This window comes from Aythya marila, assembly GCF_965140915.1.
Source record: "Aythya marila genome assembly, chromosome: 5".
Taxonomy (NCBI): Eukaryota; Metazoa; Chordata; class Aves; order Anseriformes; family Anatidae; genus Aythya; species Aythya marila.
Window position 1 is genome coordinate 32,780,782 of NC_139046.1, and position 17,537 is coordinate 32,798,318.

Consider the following 17,537-nt stretch of genomic DNA (forward strand, 5'->3'; position numbering starts at 1 on the left):
TTCTCTGGAAAACTGTCAGTGAAGAAACACAAGAGAATCTGAACAAAATGTATTTGGAGGGGAAAAAAAAAAAAAGGAATAAAAGCGTGATAACTACAAAAGAAATAGGTATGCTCTAAAACACCTCCTTCAATTCAGATGCCAGGTCCTGGTGCTAGTTCTCCATCAATAGCTTCTCCTACTCCCACATCTCCTCATATCACAGCAGCTCTTTTCTTCCTGCAGACCTGCTCCCTAGTGATAAAATCCCTCAGTGATTTTCACTGTATGTAATGTAATGGTATTTAATTTTTGTCACAAGTTGCTTTAGAGGAGGTTTTAAAACTCTCCAAAACGTTATATGCAATTACACTGCAGGACACAGTTTCTGGAGATGTTCACTTACATCCCAGAAAGAGGTAGATATTCCCTTGTACTTTTAATTACAAAAAGATCCTTTTACACTGAGACAGTTAACATGGGTAAGGAGTCCTTACATCAGATATACATTTTTTCATATGCAATTGTTCCACAGCCTGGCATCTTCAGCTGATGCGGATTCATTTGGAGCAGGATTTGCTTCACCTCATGGCAGACATCCAAACGTGAAGCTTCTAGTTCAAGTGCAGGGTTTCTCTAGGGTTCATGCAGAAAGGCAGATGCTTCAAGCGTTCCTCTCTGGAGGATAAAATAAGGGAGAGCAAATTGCTTTCTGGAGGGTGACTCTTGGAAAGGCGAGTACCATTAACTGACACTGCGATGGACTGGGTTGTGTGGGATGTGTCCTTGCGCCTGAATTTTCATCCACACTCATCCCCGACATGTCCTTCAGAAATCTCCCTTTCAACCCCAGTCAGCCCCCCTCTCCTGACATACAAGATGGAGTTAATAATGCCAACGCGCCTCGGGAGGATGTTGTGAGGATTCATTCATATCTTTCAGATTCCTTGGGAAAAGCAGCTGCGGAAGTGCAAATTATCGTTTACCGTTCCCATCTTATTGTTTAAATAGCAGCTCAGTGTAAACAGTATCTGGGAAAGCAAAACAGCCGCGCTCGAGTGCGCGGGGGCAGAATCGCTCCCTCCTCCGGCACCCGCGGCGGAGGAGCGCTTTCCTTGAGTTTGGGCCCAAAGCACCCGCATTGTGCTTCCATCATCGCTTCCTGTTTGTTACCTCATGACATCATGTCCTGCTTCCTGACCGATTACAACCGTGCCAACTGTTTTTCCCAAGCCCCAACCAGCTTCCCACCCCCCCCGAGCCCCTCCGGTTTCTTCCCAAGCAGAAACACCACAATAAACACCGGCCTTGGCAGAGCCCCGCCATCCCCGTTAACCTCCCTGCCGCTGCAGGCCTGGCTCCTGCTCATAGCAGCATGGCTGGGGAAGCCAGGCTGTGATGGGGACGGCCACGACATGGCTGGCGATAGCCACGATATGGCTGGCAATGGCCACAACATGGCTGGCAGTGGCCACAACGCCTCCATTGCGGCTGCCCCGCGTGCAGCCACCACAGCGCTCACACGCTCGCCCCTCTGGAGCCTGTGCTCGAGGGCGATGGGGCTGGGGGGCGGCTGCATGGCGGCCATCACCCTCCGGGACCCCCGTTTGCAGCCCTGAGCCCCCCGGTGCCGGTGGCTGGGCCGCGGTGCCGGGCAGGGCAGGGGCGACAGGGGGCGCCCCGGCAGCGCGGCGGGACGGGACCGGGGACGGAGGGAGCGGGGACCGGGAGGGACAGAGGGCCCGAGGGCTCTCCTGCAGCCACAGCTCGCTGCAGGAGCAGCAGCAACCCACCACGGCTCGATCAGACAATCCTCTGTGCAGCACAGCGCCTGCACCAGCCCGTACATATTACCAGCTTACAGTGCCATCTCACCACCTTTAAAATATGAACACTGAACAGCTATTGCAGATATATACGCCAGAGGCACGTGCCCAGGTCAGCCAGTACAAATGCAATTTCATCCGCCACTATGAAATGGCCAGCCAGGTAGGTCAGGAGCCAGCCCCACTACATGTGGGGCAGATCTTGCCACCTTCCTTAGGTCAAACAACCCTAATGCAGGGAAAGGATGAAGAAGAGACCTATTCAGGTGGCTCCATAGCAAGCAACATGCCGCAGAAGAGCATGAGAAAGTCTGAATCCTGTGTTTGCAGAGGGCTCTGAAGCACCTGGCAGGAAAGTGCTATCTAAAGGTCCCTGAGTAGGACAGGTTTTGTGTCCAGCCCCATGACTCACTTCACAGGCCAGCTGGACGTTCCACCAGTGTCGCTGCATATTCAGTTCTTGTGGTTTGCAATGATTTCTTTATAAGGGCCTTTCACCTAAGTGCCTCATAAGTATACAATCATGTGGTATTTGCTGCCAATAATTGTTAGCTTTAAGGCGCAGTTTACAAAAAATGCATTAAAGAAGGCAGGCTACATACTGCTAAGCCGAGGTGGTGGTTTGAAAGGCCAAGGTGAAGGGTGAGCTACCTACTGAACAGGGGATGTGTCAGTAGAGGATTTAGCCTGGGAAGATTAGAGAGATGCTGTTGGGGAAGAAATGCTATAGGATGGCAAAGCAAGTGGGAGACCAAGGGATATTGCTTCTGCTCCTGCGACTTCACTTCTGCATGGTACAAAAGTATCTGACTGCTGCTTGGTTATCCATCCGCAGAAAGCCAGTGAGCCTGTCGCTGCCAAAGCTCAGCCTGCACGTGGGATTGCTCAGAACAGCTCAGTGGTCAAGGTGCTGCTGCAAGCTTGAGGAGATGAAGCTTAGCAGAGTGCCAGTGCACTGCATCTGGCTGGCACTTTATTTCCTCACATCTCACCTACAGTAGGAAAAAAGAAAACAAAAAACACAACAACAAAAACCTACTCTGTGCCTTCACCTTTTGCCTGTCTTGTCTAAATGGACTGTAAACTATTTGAGGAAGGAACTGTCCTTTGCTGTGGCTTTCACAATCCTCAGGTGCTTCTGAGCCACAACACACCGCACAGGAAAGACCCTGGACATCCTGAACTCCAGAATGAAGACAGAGTGGCTGTAACTGTTCTACCACAATAATAACAATAATGGGAAAAAAAAAAAAAAGAAAAAAAAAAGGAATAAAAAAGCTGATTTCCCAAGCTGACACTAAATGAACATGGTACATGCATGCTTTTAATTAGCTGTTTTCTTACTAAAACATCTGGAAATAAGTCTGTGTTGCTATCAGTGATCCCAGAGCAATACAAAGCTTTATGGCTACCACATTTGTGCATTGTTGTTGGAAATCTGAGCGGGCAATGGTAGCAGGGTATGTTCTGATTATTAACTTTATTGTGGACTGTCCCACCGCATGCTACTGTGGGGCATGTTGCTGAGAACAGGCTGGAAAGGAACAGATCATACCATGCAAATCCAAACTGGCAGCATGTGGGAGTGGGTGAGAGCTCCAGTGCTGAAGGAGCTTTTCATCATGCACCAGTTACCACATGCAGATTTTATCTCTGGATAGCCAAGTAGCTTCATCTGTGCTGGAGGGCAAGGGGAGCAGTGGGAAAGAACAGAAAGTATTTGCAGCAGATCCATAAGCCTCACACATGCACATAGAGTCTTGCAGCCCCTCAAGCACCAGAAAAACAGCATCTCTGGCCTACCCTGTAGAGCTGGTAGAAGCCTACAGAGCGGTCACAGCCTGTGGCTACAGCACTGAGGCTGTGGAGGCTTAGGGTAGGTGGCAGAGATGATTGCCTCTTATGAGAGGCACCTTAATTGAGCAGAGCTGTGGGGTCTCTTGGAACTGAAAATGTAGTCCTCTGCCATGGTGCAATCCCATTAATGGGGAATGGAGCAAATGGGGAATGGACAAAGTCAAATGCCCTGTGCTGCATGGCCACAGGCACGCACTGTTAGTATGAGCAAGTTTTGTGGCCACAAGGATAGCTTACTAATAGTTTGAGTATATAGGTGCATCATTGCAAGGCCATGGGTTGAAGATAGCTGCCCAAAGTGCCTTTAAAAAAAAAAAAAAAAAAAGAGCTTTGCTTAGCTGTGGGACTGCAACAGCAAGGTCACAAGTGACTCAGTAAATAATAAGTCTGTACCGCAATGGGGAACGCACTGAGGCATTACAAAGTGCTGCCTGCAAGGACAGGTGCCAGGTCATTCTCCAGAAAGGCAAAGGCATTCAAGGCACCACTGTGCAACCACACAGGACACCACAGGATAAGGTACTCCCCACCCAAGATCTGCAGAGGTCAGCCATTTCCCAGAAGAATGGGGGATGTCATCCTTTATATTTTGCTAACCAAGATACAAAGCCAGCTTCATACTAGTGTACTTGCACTGACTCCAGCAGAGTTACATGGGTGTGAATCAGGATCACAGGAACTTGGGTGAAGCGTCTATTCCCTCTCTTCTCCCTGCTCCTTCTGTTCAGGCTCTACAGCTGCCCTCTGTGCAGAATTTACCTTCTCTCTCCTCCATTAAGTTTTGTTGCCACTACAGGTTACAGCAGGTGTTTCTACAGTGCTTTGAGACCCTCTCTCAGTGGAGGCTACCTTACCATTGAAGGCAAACACTTCTCCCTGCTCTGCCCTGCACCTTTCTGTCACTGTCACGTTGCAGGATGCACCCATGTTTCTGTAACTGACACAAGCTGAAGGCAGCGCTGAAAAGCCTCCTTTTGGCTGTTCCAAAAACAGGCTGCCAGAGCTGATCCCTTTTCCTTAAGGAGCCTCACCACAGTGCTATACATCCTGTGGGCATTTTATTTGACTTTTTATCAACAAATACCTCATTAGCTCCATGCTTCCTCTCCACATTCCAGGCCAGCAGCTGATGGTGAAGTCTGAGAAGAACTACGAGGGATGAACCTGCTCTTCGGACCACTGAGGAGCTCACTTTCCATCTCTTCAGACGTACCCCCTCGCACTTACTTGTGGAGAAATTCCTGCTAGCTCAGGATGATATTCCTGCCAGACTCTGAATGTCATCATATGGAGATCTGCTCCCACACAGAAGGGTGCAGAAAGGATGATGTGCTAATGAGCTACCTTCTTATCCCTGCTGTCAGATCAGTGACTCTCCCTCCTCCTTTCCCCTTCCCCTGAACTACAAATGCGATTGCTTTCCAGCAGCACTGCAAAGAGCCCAGTCCATCTGCAGCCCTGGAACCCCTCCAGAGGGCAAAGTCTTGGCTTTGAGCTTCAAATTATCTTGTCTTTTCTCTAGAGAAGAAGGAAGGAAATACCAACCAGGGCACTGATGCAGCCAGACCGAGCTATTGAAACGAGGCCAGCATCCCTCTTGCCATCGGACTACCCGGGCTGTCCTCCTGCCAGCGCTCAGCAGGCCAACGTGTGCCTGTTGCCACCGTGTCACTAGTGCTGCTACTCTGCTTGGCAGCACGGCTGGTGTCTGAGCCTGCGCCCCCATGCCTCTCTCGATACATCACCCACCATGGTACCTCACACCCAGTGAGCAATATGAAATCTAATCCCGGATGGATATCTCAATACTTAATTTATCTCCCTTGTTCCATAAAGAACTTTACAATTTCTTCAGTCTCCCCATGATTAGACACCTGTGGTACATCTACTGGGCCAGATCTAGACAAAATACACTGTTATCTTCAAAATAAGAAGAGTGATATCTCTTGAAAGGTTCATTTGAACCTTTACTTTAGTGCATGGAGCATGAGAAAAGGGTGGTTTAGTGGAACCTGACACGTAACTCTCATGTTTCTTCCTTCTCCCAACAGTGCCATTATAAGGAGAGGTCCAAGCAGCAGCACGAATGCACCTAAGCAGCTGGTGGCCTCCCAGTCCCTCCTACCATGGCAGGGGAAGGCAGGTGCTGGATGAAGCTCCAGCCCCTCATGCACATGGCCTGGGTGCAGACGAGCAGGGTGCTCTGATATCACTCACACCAGCTCCCACTTAGCTTTGGGCAAGCCACTTTCCCTCCGCTGCTCTTCCCAGGTGTAAAGTGGGCTAATACTTACTCACCCACCTCTGAGAGGGATAGTTAGTCCTTACTCACCTGCCTCAATGAGTTAGGCTCAATTAGCCAGTGTAAAAAGAGTTCTGCACATTACCAGAGGATACTGATGCAATGCCCGAGCCTGCTCAGGCAGGAAGCGTGCACAGGTTAGAGGCAACGGATACAGCAAGGTCAAGGCTATGGTTCCATGGTATTTGTGGTCTGTTGAAGGCATAAAATCATCTCAAGATCATTTCAAGTGTCCTGGTTATCAGCATACCTCTTTCACATCATCTCTCCACACACAGATTAGAGCTTGCTGAGGGGGCAGTAGTTCTGCTTAACGCCCTCAGAAGTGAATGAGAATGAGCAGAGTGGAAAAGAACTGATAATAAATAAACTGCTTGGGAGGAGGAACAATCTGCCTGCCCAGAGCTGTTAAGAGGATCCATAGATGCAACATTTGACAATTAACAGCATCTAAGTGTTTCTGTCATACAGAGGTAACATACCAGGAGAGAGATTTATCCATAAAAATTCACAAACAACTAATAACGCTCTCAAATGGTGTTGTTCCCCAGTTCCCTCACTTAAGAAATCTATGCCAGACTTTTTTATTTTTTCTTTTTCAATTTAAAGGGTCATACTCAGAGCTGAATGCTGTTTTCTGTCTTTCCATTGTTTCTCGGTTTCCCCATTTACGGCTGTTTCTTGACTAACCTGGTCACACAGTATGAAGTGATTTGGTTTTAAGTCCAGTGCACCAGGTGTCCAGCAGACACCACGGAAAAGCTGGGGGATTCAGCTTGTAACCATTTTCATCCAATTTCTTCTGGGAAAAGGCACATGTATCCCACAGCTGGCCTTCCCCCATGGATTTCTCCTGCTTTAGGGCTCTTTACATGTTCTTTACTGGTAGTGCTTAGCAACCTGATGCAACCTTTGCTACTTATCTCACCAATACCATGACATGCCACAGTGACCTCTCTGCTCAGGGACTGGGTCCTCTCGCCTCACCATGCATTCCAGCATGAGCAATATGCAAAGCATGCTAGCTATTACACACCCACACCGTGACACCTTTCTTCCATAATCGCCAGCACAGCACCTTTTAACTCATTTTAATTGTTCTCATAATCACCCTCTGCCACATGCATTCTAAAGAACAGCCAAAAATAGCTCAAAGAAAACAGGCAAATTCTGATACAGGAAAGTGGTTGAAGCTTGATGGGGATTATTTCTCAGGCTGGAGGTTTCACAGAGGTTGCTATAGAGCCTGTTTTTGACTCTCCTTTGGTGCAGAATTCATCATCATGCAAGAATTAGAAGAGCTCACACCTGCTGATGTTTGAAAGAAGATGCATGGCAGAATTAAATTTACATTCAGCATACAGCAAGTCACCCTGACTTGAAGGGAGGAAGAGAAACTGTTCTTGGCTTAGATTTTCTCTTATTTATACTGCTTGACTGCAAGAAACGCAGCCCTTAGGCTTTGCATTAGGTGAAAAGAGCCCTCCTCAGCTACATCCATCCCCATTGCAGGCCAATCCATCACACTGCAGTGAAATCTCAATCCTTGCACTTAACCTGCCTATGCAGTTATCCATCCACAATTTACTCATTCACAAGCAAAAGCTGTCTGCTCACCCACGGAAATCCAGCAGCTAAGAAATCCAAGGGCTCTGCTGTGCTGCTTTGCATAATATGGCAATGCAAACTTGGAAAGCCTGTTTAATGAGAGCTAAAGGGAAAGAAGAATACTGGGAAGTGGATGTGCACTCAAGCTGCTGTGCCAGCAGATATTAGCTTAACCTGTTGCATAGCAGTTTGTGTACCCTGCTCATTTAAGCTAAAATGTGTACTACACAGTTCTGCCAGCAGGTCTGGAGGGACAGTGAAAGAAGCAGACCATGTGTGGGAAGCTTCCCCACCAGCTGGATCTAGCAGAGAATCCCACAGCATCAGTACGAGGAGATCTCATAGCATAGGCTCCGATTTCAGCACAGGAGGTAATGAAGTGGGGGACAGGCGAGGAACAGGTGGCCAATAATTCAACTAGAGATGAGTTATTAAACAGTTCCTGGACAACAGCCTGATTCCCTCAGCCTTCTCCAGGATTGAAGAGAAAAGACACGGGCAGATTTCTAGGGATCCTTCATACCTCTGACTCTGAAGGCATCTGTTATGCACAAACTCACACTCAAATTAAAGGAATTACTAACTGCTTAATCTTAAGCACATGATTAAATGCAGCATCAAGGTATTTAAACACATTTTTAACTCAACAGTCTTCACACAGGATCCTCTGCTAATTTTGATCCAGTCCTGCTTTGCAAAGATCCTTATTTCTTGTGCAAACAGAACGTGGTCTGATCATAACATTACACACAGAGATGTCAGCTGACAACTGGGCAGCACCGTGACTGACTGTACTTTGCTGTTTGAAGCAGTGGAATTTAGAATAAAGCTACAGATGTTGGCATTAGCCTCCAGTACCAGACTTTAGGAATAAGCTTCGACCAACCAACAACACAGAGAGCAGGATACAACTGGCTTCTTCCCCCGCATCCACCTCTGCTTTAAGCCCCTCTTCCCCAGACAGTGCCCATGGGCTCCAGCTCACATTGCAAGCTTGCTGGGGTCTTAGCAGGTTGCAGCCAAGCACTATAGGAGTGGATTCTGTGAGATTAGAGGGTGAGTTAAAAGGAAGAAAAACAAAAATATTATCCTGAAGAGTTATTAGCCTCTTAAAGGGTGATAAGGCAACAGCCCTCTTGTTTTAGCTGGCACAGATTTTCTGAAGTGGCAGTTCTACTGGAGACAAGACTAAAATATATGGGAAAGCTCCCAGTATAGTGCAGCACGACGTGTGTATCCCACAAAAGAAGGGGCTCTGCACCTCCCAGCCCTGCAGAGAGCAGGTGCACGTTCATCAGAAGCTGGAACACACACAGTTGTACAGCAATTTTGTTATAATGGGCTGGGGACTATGGGGTTAGAGCTTATTTATTTTCTTACAGGTGAGGTGGAGTCAAAGGATTGGTTTCTACCTGATACACACACACAAGAGGACAGAGAGTCTTTCCTCGATACTGCAGCCTGTACCAGGGTGGATTTCACACATCTTCGAAGGCCTAAAGTACACATGTTAGCAGTGAGTTGTGAAATCTTATACCGATGCCACCATCGTGGGAACGTTTCAGGGCTTTTCCATGAAATAAGAGGAAGAAAATACCTATCAAAAAAAGCTGACTGTCAGCTGTTGTCCTGGCACCAGTCTAGTTATTCCCACCTCACCAAAATCTGGCTGTGCTCTCCCTAGCCTGATGTAACCTCGGGCTATGTGTAGCACCAGCATTAGTAAACAGCTGGTGACGAGGCCTCTGCGTGAGTGCAGCATTCCAGTTTAATCATTACATCATGTACCAATCACTTGGGTTATGACTTCGATATTCCACTGACACACCAGTCACCAGCCTCTAGCATTCGTGCGACCAGGGCATACGCAGCTCTAGGGGAAGACTCCCCGCAGCCCGTACTGTACAGCTCACTGCCAGAGCTCATGCTGGCCAGTAGCAGGGAGGGTGCCCTGGTAAAACCTCGATACAGATTGCCCCCAAACTATGCCACACTTCATTTGGCACTGTCACAGCCAGCTGGGTGTCTCTGGCAGATGAGTGCTACGGGTGAGGTACAAGGATGCAGGTGGAGTGCAGGTCAGATTAATTTGATTATTAGTAAAAAAGTAAGTAAGCCACCTCAACCTCACTTCTCCACCTCTCCCCAAGAAGTCTCATCATTTTTCAGGGCCACAACGGCCCCAGATAACTATAGCTTTACACTATCCTTTACTCCAGCCAAAGCAACTGCGCTTCCATTCTGAGCTGGTGGCTTTTTCACTGCCACCATGCACAAATATAAACAACTAGACAGGATATTTGGCATTGGAAAGTTTTCACAGCACCTCAAGCTATCAAAGAGCTGCTGAGAGGTGATACTGGGGGAGGCGGGGGGAGCTGGAGTCACGAGGAAAACTTTGGCCTTGGTATAGATACATGGAGTTACTGGATTCAGCATGGCTAAGTTTAGCTTGTGCTCTTAGGTCAGTTCCTAAAAGCTCAGCATGTAGCAGAGGCTGAGATGTAACAAAGCTAGAAACAGGAGAAGAGTTAAAATCCACAACGGAATGATGTCACAGAGGAGCTGGGGAAGGTTGGTGCCAGGTCAGGATCGATAGCAGAACCAGAGCAGATGGGGGAAAAACAATCTCATAGGGCATACAGATAGGTCAGAGTCAGACAAGAGAGAAACATCAGGACATGGTCAGCGAGTGCAGGAACAAGTTCAGGTGCCGCTGCAGCTACACACACAGAGGAGTTACCCAAGCAGACACAAGAACAGGGCAACAGGAATCATCTTGTTCTGCCAACACCGGGTGCTAGTTTAGGACACGCAAATTATAACACAGGCTCTCGATGACAGCTCTCGATGGAGCAGGGCTTTCTCTGCTGATGCCAACAGGTCATGGACAGCTGAGGAACTCTAAAGCGTAGCTCAAATGCCTTCGCAAGTGATCTTAACCAGACAAGAGCTCGGGCGCTGCCAGCCTGCATCGTTTTGCAGTCCATCTCACAGCTACTGTGTGGCCCTGCACCCGTCCCTCGAGTCACCGTGTCCCCTGCACAGAAGTGGATGCAATGCCACGTGAGTCACTTTCCTGTTGCCTCCCAGTTAAGACCAAGGACCACAGCACTGTGCTGTTACCACTGCCCACATGCGGTGAGGAAGCACACCTGGAACATCTCTGCACCTTGCAAAATCTCCTCTTACTGTGCATTTGATCTAAAGGCTGGCGGCAGCCTTTTCACCTCATGTTTGCGCTGGAAGCAGGGAAGCTGCAGGCAATTCGTGGACTGGCTGCACAGTGCCCCAAGAGCCCAGCTTGTTCAGGCACTCAACCACAGCAGAGCAACACAGCCAGAATTTCGTGCAAAATGCACCTGCGCCTCATCACATCCAGGGAAGAGAAGCAAAGGATGCAGCCTCTGGGCAGTGACTTCTTGCTTCTGCCTGGTGCCTCCAGGTGCAGTCTTGATGACACAAAGCTAGGGCAGAAATGCTGATGAGCACGGTAAGCCCAGCTGCTGCATCCACGCAGTTGGAGGCTGCCCTTCCCACAGACAGCAGCATGAGTCACGGGCAGCAAGGTGCAGCAGCCCAGCGGCTCCCGGTCTTTGTACGTGCCTGGAGTCATGTTCCCCAAATCACACCCCCTCGCACAGTGCAGCCACAAGGAATTCACCCCACTTTACGCTACTGCTCTGACTCACCCCGGGGATCTTCAGGGCCAGTACAGCAGCAGCCTGGACCAGGCAGCCAGTGCCTAAAGCCTGGGTGCTGAGGTTCTTCCTTCCTATCTGCCTCCTGTTACCAGCACAGCCTGAGACTTGACATAACACACCCCACCCAGCCTTGTCTCCATCGTCATGCAGGACAGCACAACTGTTCTGCCACATGGCTCAGATTTTGCATATGGGATAGAAAGGAAACTTGAAAAAAATAAATAATAAAAAGCAGTAAAACACACGTATGTCTGTTTTTGTTTTACAAGCCAAACAACCAGAGTCACTGCCAGTCTGGTGACAGACCACCAAAATCATTACTTCTCTTAAAAAGAGGCTGTTCCATTTCACCAGAAAAATTCAGTTCCCCATGATGGAAGTGATAACACCAAGCTTTCAAATGCTGCTACAAAAACTCAAAAGCTGCAAAGCGTGGAAGGCACCAGGACCACCCGTGGAGGGGTCACAGCCACCGCACACAGCAGCTCTGGCCAGGCAGGTGCTTTTCTCTTCTGATCTTGCGCATGGTCAAGCATAGGAACACAGTGCCCATTACCAGCAAGACACAAAGTCCAACAGCCACTGAGTCCTGTTGAGTACTCTCAGCTGCCCAGCCCTGCAAGTTCTCGCTGTCCCCACACACAAGAAGGTGGCAGGCATAAGGCTCCACAGAGCAGCTTGACCAGCACCCAGGCAGGAGCATCTGTGACTGTGGAGAGATGCTCAAGACGAGACCTCTGGCCCATAGCATGGAAAGGACGTGCTGACAGGCTGCTGGGCAACACGTTACTCATGCCTTTGTGTTCCCGGCTGAATGAGTGTTTCCGCAGAACCTGTGCACATGCAAGTCCTCCCTGCCTGCTGTCCTGGCACTCGGCTTTGTCTTCTGGGGCCTCACACAGAGACAGCCTGATCTGACACACAGATGCTCTCTCTGAATTAAAGAGCTGGCAGAACTTGCTTATCATATTTGCCAGGGCACCACAAGGCAGACAGGCATCGCTTAGCAGGTGTGCAAGTCATTTCTTGGCTTATTAAGTGTTTTTTTCCATAACATTTTGTTCTAAATAAATATCATTGTGCTATAAGGTGGTGATCATTAGTGTGTTCTGCTCCTCATCTTGAGTAATTAGTAAAGGACAGATCTTCAGGTCTGCTGAGCTAATCATGGCAAGGCTTAGCAAGGGAAATGGCATACCTAGGTTATCAAACTACAGGGAGAAGAAAGCAGGCTTTTATTTTGAGACGGCCGAGAACTAACTAACCAGCTTAAGTGGACATGATTTCAAAAATCACAAAATGAGTAGAGTTACTCTTAAGCCAGAATCTCTCCTATTAGTACCAGAAAACCAAACACATTGGCTCACATACAACACATCTACAGCTATTTTTAAGTATCAAAGCAGTTCTCAATACCAGAGGTACTACAGTACCTCAGCACCAATACTACAGTACCTTAGTACCAGAGGTACTGCAATATAAATACACAGATTTTCAGCTGCTTGCTAGAGGAACTCTCTCCAGGAATCAAAGTTCTCCTCAGGCAGAGACATAGTCTTAACAAACATTTTTTATTTTTTTTTTCTTTCCCAGCATAGCCATGTTTAAAGCAAAGTCTGCCAATATTTGTCACTAGCAAAAGGATCTGCTTGGATCTACCTCTCAGGGTGATTTCTGAGGATCTACCTCTCAGGGTGATTTCTTAGATGACAGCAACCAGACTTTTTAGCAATTTCAGGAAAAAATAAATCACATTTTCTTATATAACAGCATGAAACATTTTGTTTTCCTCTGCATTAGGCATCACATTTGGTAGCTCCTTCACTCACAGCAACACTTAAACATTCAAAACAGTGAAATGCAATGTGAGATATACTTATACATAACAAAAACTGTAATAGAGGAAGAACCCAATGAAGAAGGAGCTTCCTATCAACATAGCTGCTCACCTTTTTTTCTCCACACAGATCCCACATGGCGAGTGGCCGATTAATTGCTTTGTGTGGAAGGCCAACATACACATCTTCCTGCCCTAGAGCAACCAAGAACCTAAACATAACCACCACTAGCCTCCTTTTTGCCTTGTTAAGGATTTGGATGAGTTGAGCAGTAGCTGGAGCCCCTTTCTTTCTCAGATGAAGACTATTAGTAACAGCTGCAGGTGCAAAGCCCTGCCCTTGGCCACAGCAAGGAGCAGCAGTGCTGCTGGGGAGCTGGCCACTCGCCCTGCAGTAGTGCACACTGGGCTCTCCCAGCTGGCTGGCAGAGGGAGGAGGTGGTTCCTGTTTGTGCTGCGTGGTTCTATTCCAAACTTCACCCCTATGAAGCTTCTTGTGCTGTCATTACATTTGGGAACCTGCTGTTCCCCATCTTCAGAAAGCAATCCAGCTGGTTCTGGTCCTTTCTTAAAGTTTGGTTGCAGACCTTGTTGTAGCTCACTTCTTTGCTGACAAGTAGGATGTGAATTTCAGCCCGCTCCCCACCCCTCCCTTCTAAACTCCAGACAATACTCTAACACCATCTGGTTTGGGGTTTCTCAAGCAGGTGAGGTGGTGCTTCAGGGTCTGCATATGTTCTGCAGCTCTTGCTTTGCTATTAGTACATCAGTCGGATGCTTCCTGACGCTAAGTTTGGGCCTGCTGGAGGATTTGTGGTCATCCTCTTGCTAGCAGTGTCTAGGCTTTAGCAGAAAGGAATCTATAACATCTAGGCCTCAAATAAACAACACAAACAGTGTTTATTATGGACACCCTGTGATGATGTGGGCAAGAACAGCTGCAAGCAAGTCAGGTCAAAACTTCATCACTGTAAACTAATGAAGCTTTTCTGACACCACAAATCTCCAAAAATTCTGGAGCTTGGTTCCAACTGACTGAAGCTGTACTCGGGCTATTTCCTGTCATGACGGAAACTTTCTGTTCTTCAAATGCATTGTCTTTCATTTTCTATGTTGCATTTCATTTTTCATGTCTCAAATATGGGCACTACTTTCTGTTTTCCAGTCATGTGGTGCCTACCCCATTTTGATATATTTACATTCCTTACTTATGAACTCTTGCTGCGTCTGTTCTTTCACCTCTCTTGACATGAGCACAGGAGCTCTTAAATCTGTGCTTTTGTTTCAGATGTGGCAATTTTATTTTTTTTTTAACAGTCATAACAATCACCATCCTGTTTGTTATTGGTTTGCATCTAAGCCATCTTGATGCTTATATCACTGCTTGGAGTCTCACTTCTTTCTTGATCCATTTTTTTATTTGACTAGAAGGCTTCTTACTGAGTTTTTAATCTAAAAAATTCTCTAAGCTCCTGCAACAATCCTCCACACTGTCTCCTCAGTCTCTGCGTACTATGTCTGCCATTAACCAAGATAAAATCCAGTCTGAAACAGAAGTTCTGACTCCTTATGGAGAAATTTTTTATGGACCAGCACTGGGGAACCTCAGCAATCGGTCAGCAATAAGGAATGTGACAGAGGCAGGATGACCAGAGCCACCGAGGCCAGCCCCTGCCAGCAGGGTCAAAACTGCCCACAAGCTCAAAGTGGAGCTGGGTTCTAACCAACTGAAGCTATACTCAGGCTATTTCATGCGATGCTCCTGAACTGGAAACTTTATGTTCTTCAAATGCATTGGATGGAAAGGTACAGGAGGTAATAGGTACAATTGATAGACATCACATGAGCTCTGTTGCAGTTAAAGCCAGATAAAGTGGTTCCTTTGCTGTTGCTGGTTCAAAAGTGGAAGTAAGGGTGCAATATAAAAAATTTGCTGCTCCAAAGGTTAGGATGTTCTTGTCAACATCCAGACTATGCTACTCATGTCCATCTAATGCTCATGTACTTCTGTGCCAATTCAATTTGAACAACAGCTCCCTTCTTTCTCTTCCTCCCTCAGTCACCAGGATAAACCCCATGATGTAAAACAGTCCCATTCCCATTTACACACACTCAAAGTGAGAATGAAAGGGCAAGTTGGCAAAAACCATACTGCAGAAGATCACTTCTGTATATAAGACCAAAAAGCCAAAACGATGATACAGGGTTTTCATCAGAGGACTTCTCAGTAAACTACCAGGCCACTGGGAACTGACAGCACAGGAAAATGCTCTTTGGATCAATGGATTACTTTTTTCTTTTTTCCCCACATGTAACTAGTTCAAATACTAATCAAGTCTGTCATGACTTAAAACCCATTCCTACCAGTAATCTTTAGGATATGAATTGGGCACACTGCAAAAACAACCATTACAACTGATAATGGTCAGAACTGAATCAGCCACAGTGGTGAAGTGGACCAGCAGCAGCAGCTGAAGTTCTGTCCATCAGAAGAATCCTCCAGACTGCTAAACTTTTCTTACTGTTGATATGCAAACCATCTAAACATGGAGATTTGTTTCACTGCCTTGTTTATCACCTGTACAGGTCCTTTGTATACAATTTCTTCATTGTCCTGTATACAGAGACTTCTATTTTTTAGCCTGGTGTCTCTTTATTACTGTATCTCTCAGAGTTTAGGGTTGTTCTCTTTAAAGTACTGGTAAGTCCTTTGCCATTTGTTCTTTTTGCTCAGGACTGCATTTACCCCCAAGAGTAAAAGCAGTTAGCAATGAAAGTGCATTCCCTTCAGATGCAGCAAACATCCAAACATGCCACTGCCTACTCTTCCATGCATCGTTCCTGATCCCCAAGCTCTTGTCTGGAAGCTCTGACAATGCCACTTCTGTATTTGCATGTGTTTGAAATAAGGACATCTGTGTATTGATACGTGATATGTTCCTATCTGAAGGCCTGTAAATGCTGTAAGAATTGGATTCAACAAAGAAATAATGGTGATGCACATCAATATGGCAATGTGCATATCAGAGGAATGGTATTGATTTACATCACTTGAAAATGTTTGTGGCATTGTTTGAACTTCACCTCCAACCACAATAGCTGTAATATTTACTGAAGCCTCAGGGAAAAGAGACATACTTGTTTTTTAGAATCTCATCTGCTCATTGGAGAGAGAGGAAAGCGGTGCCAGGCTGATGGAGGAAGATGTGGTATTTGAAAACAAAGCAGCAGTCCTCCTGTCCCCAGTCAGTACTTTCTGAATAGAACAACTTTTGGGAAAACCCAGTGCGTGTCCTCAGCATATTGAATCAAATAACAGCCCGAAATGCAAGATGAAGCTAATGACGGTTTCAATCCACTGCTATGTGTCATGCCAGCCCTGTTGTTGGTTACTCCGGCTCTGTGGTGATTCATTGTTATCCTGAAAAACAGGCAGCTCTGGCACTCTGTTAGTCACCTGGCACTAACATGGAGAATTGCTCTGGGGAAGCACAGCACACACTGCTGAAGAGAAACTAGGCCTTCGTTTTCCTGCAACCTAGGAAAAACAGTTTCAGGATGCAACAAGTAAAGCTACAGCTGGCTTTTCCTCCTTCCTAAAGGTTACCAAGCCAAAATAATAACAATTGCTTAACGGCAGGGAGAATTTTACATATATTTTTTTTTTGATAATTAACAGACTACGACCATTATCTTCCATTCATTTTTCCCTTTGTCACTTTTAAACTGAAGTCTGTTCCTTTTTTTCCCATCTCCTTTTGTTTCTCTCCTGAACCTACATCTTCTTCCTTAACAGTTAACTCCATTGCTGCGCCACGTCCTCCCTCATACCTATTTGAGCATTCCTGTGGTTTAGTTTGGCAGGCTGTTCTCCGTGCCTTACGAATGCAAGCTCCAACACTAACAGAAACTAAATCTTCTCCTTAGCATCCACCTGCTCTCCTTAGCTCCTACATGTATGTGCTTTACTCACATAGCCACATCTCCACCCTCTGCAAGATACCTCTTCTTCTCAGCCCCAGCAAAGATGAAAGCTTGAAACCAATAAAATTCTTAAAGTCTTGCTGCATATGCCACAATTTCAAAAATAGTCTTTCCTCAGGCGGTGCTCCTAATGATAGAGCAATATCCCGAAGTCTTTACACAAGAAAATCAGGGACTTGACTTCAAAAGGAGTTTCTGACCTCATACCTAATTGATCTGGGTGTAGCAGCACTGAAGGGAGCAGAAACCTGTAGCGTTCAACTGGCGTGGGTTCTGAATCAGGTCCCTAAGGGTTTTAGCTTTAGGCATTGGCTCTAGACTGCAGATGTGGGCTGGCTATGCAGCAGAGTCTTTTAGAAATACCATTAAGAATGCACTGCAATGGAAAGGAGCTATTTTTCTCCCTTAGTCAGCAAGCATGCAGTCACTTCCCAGTAGTG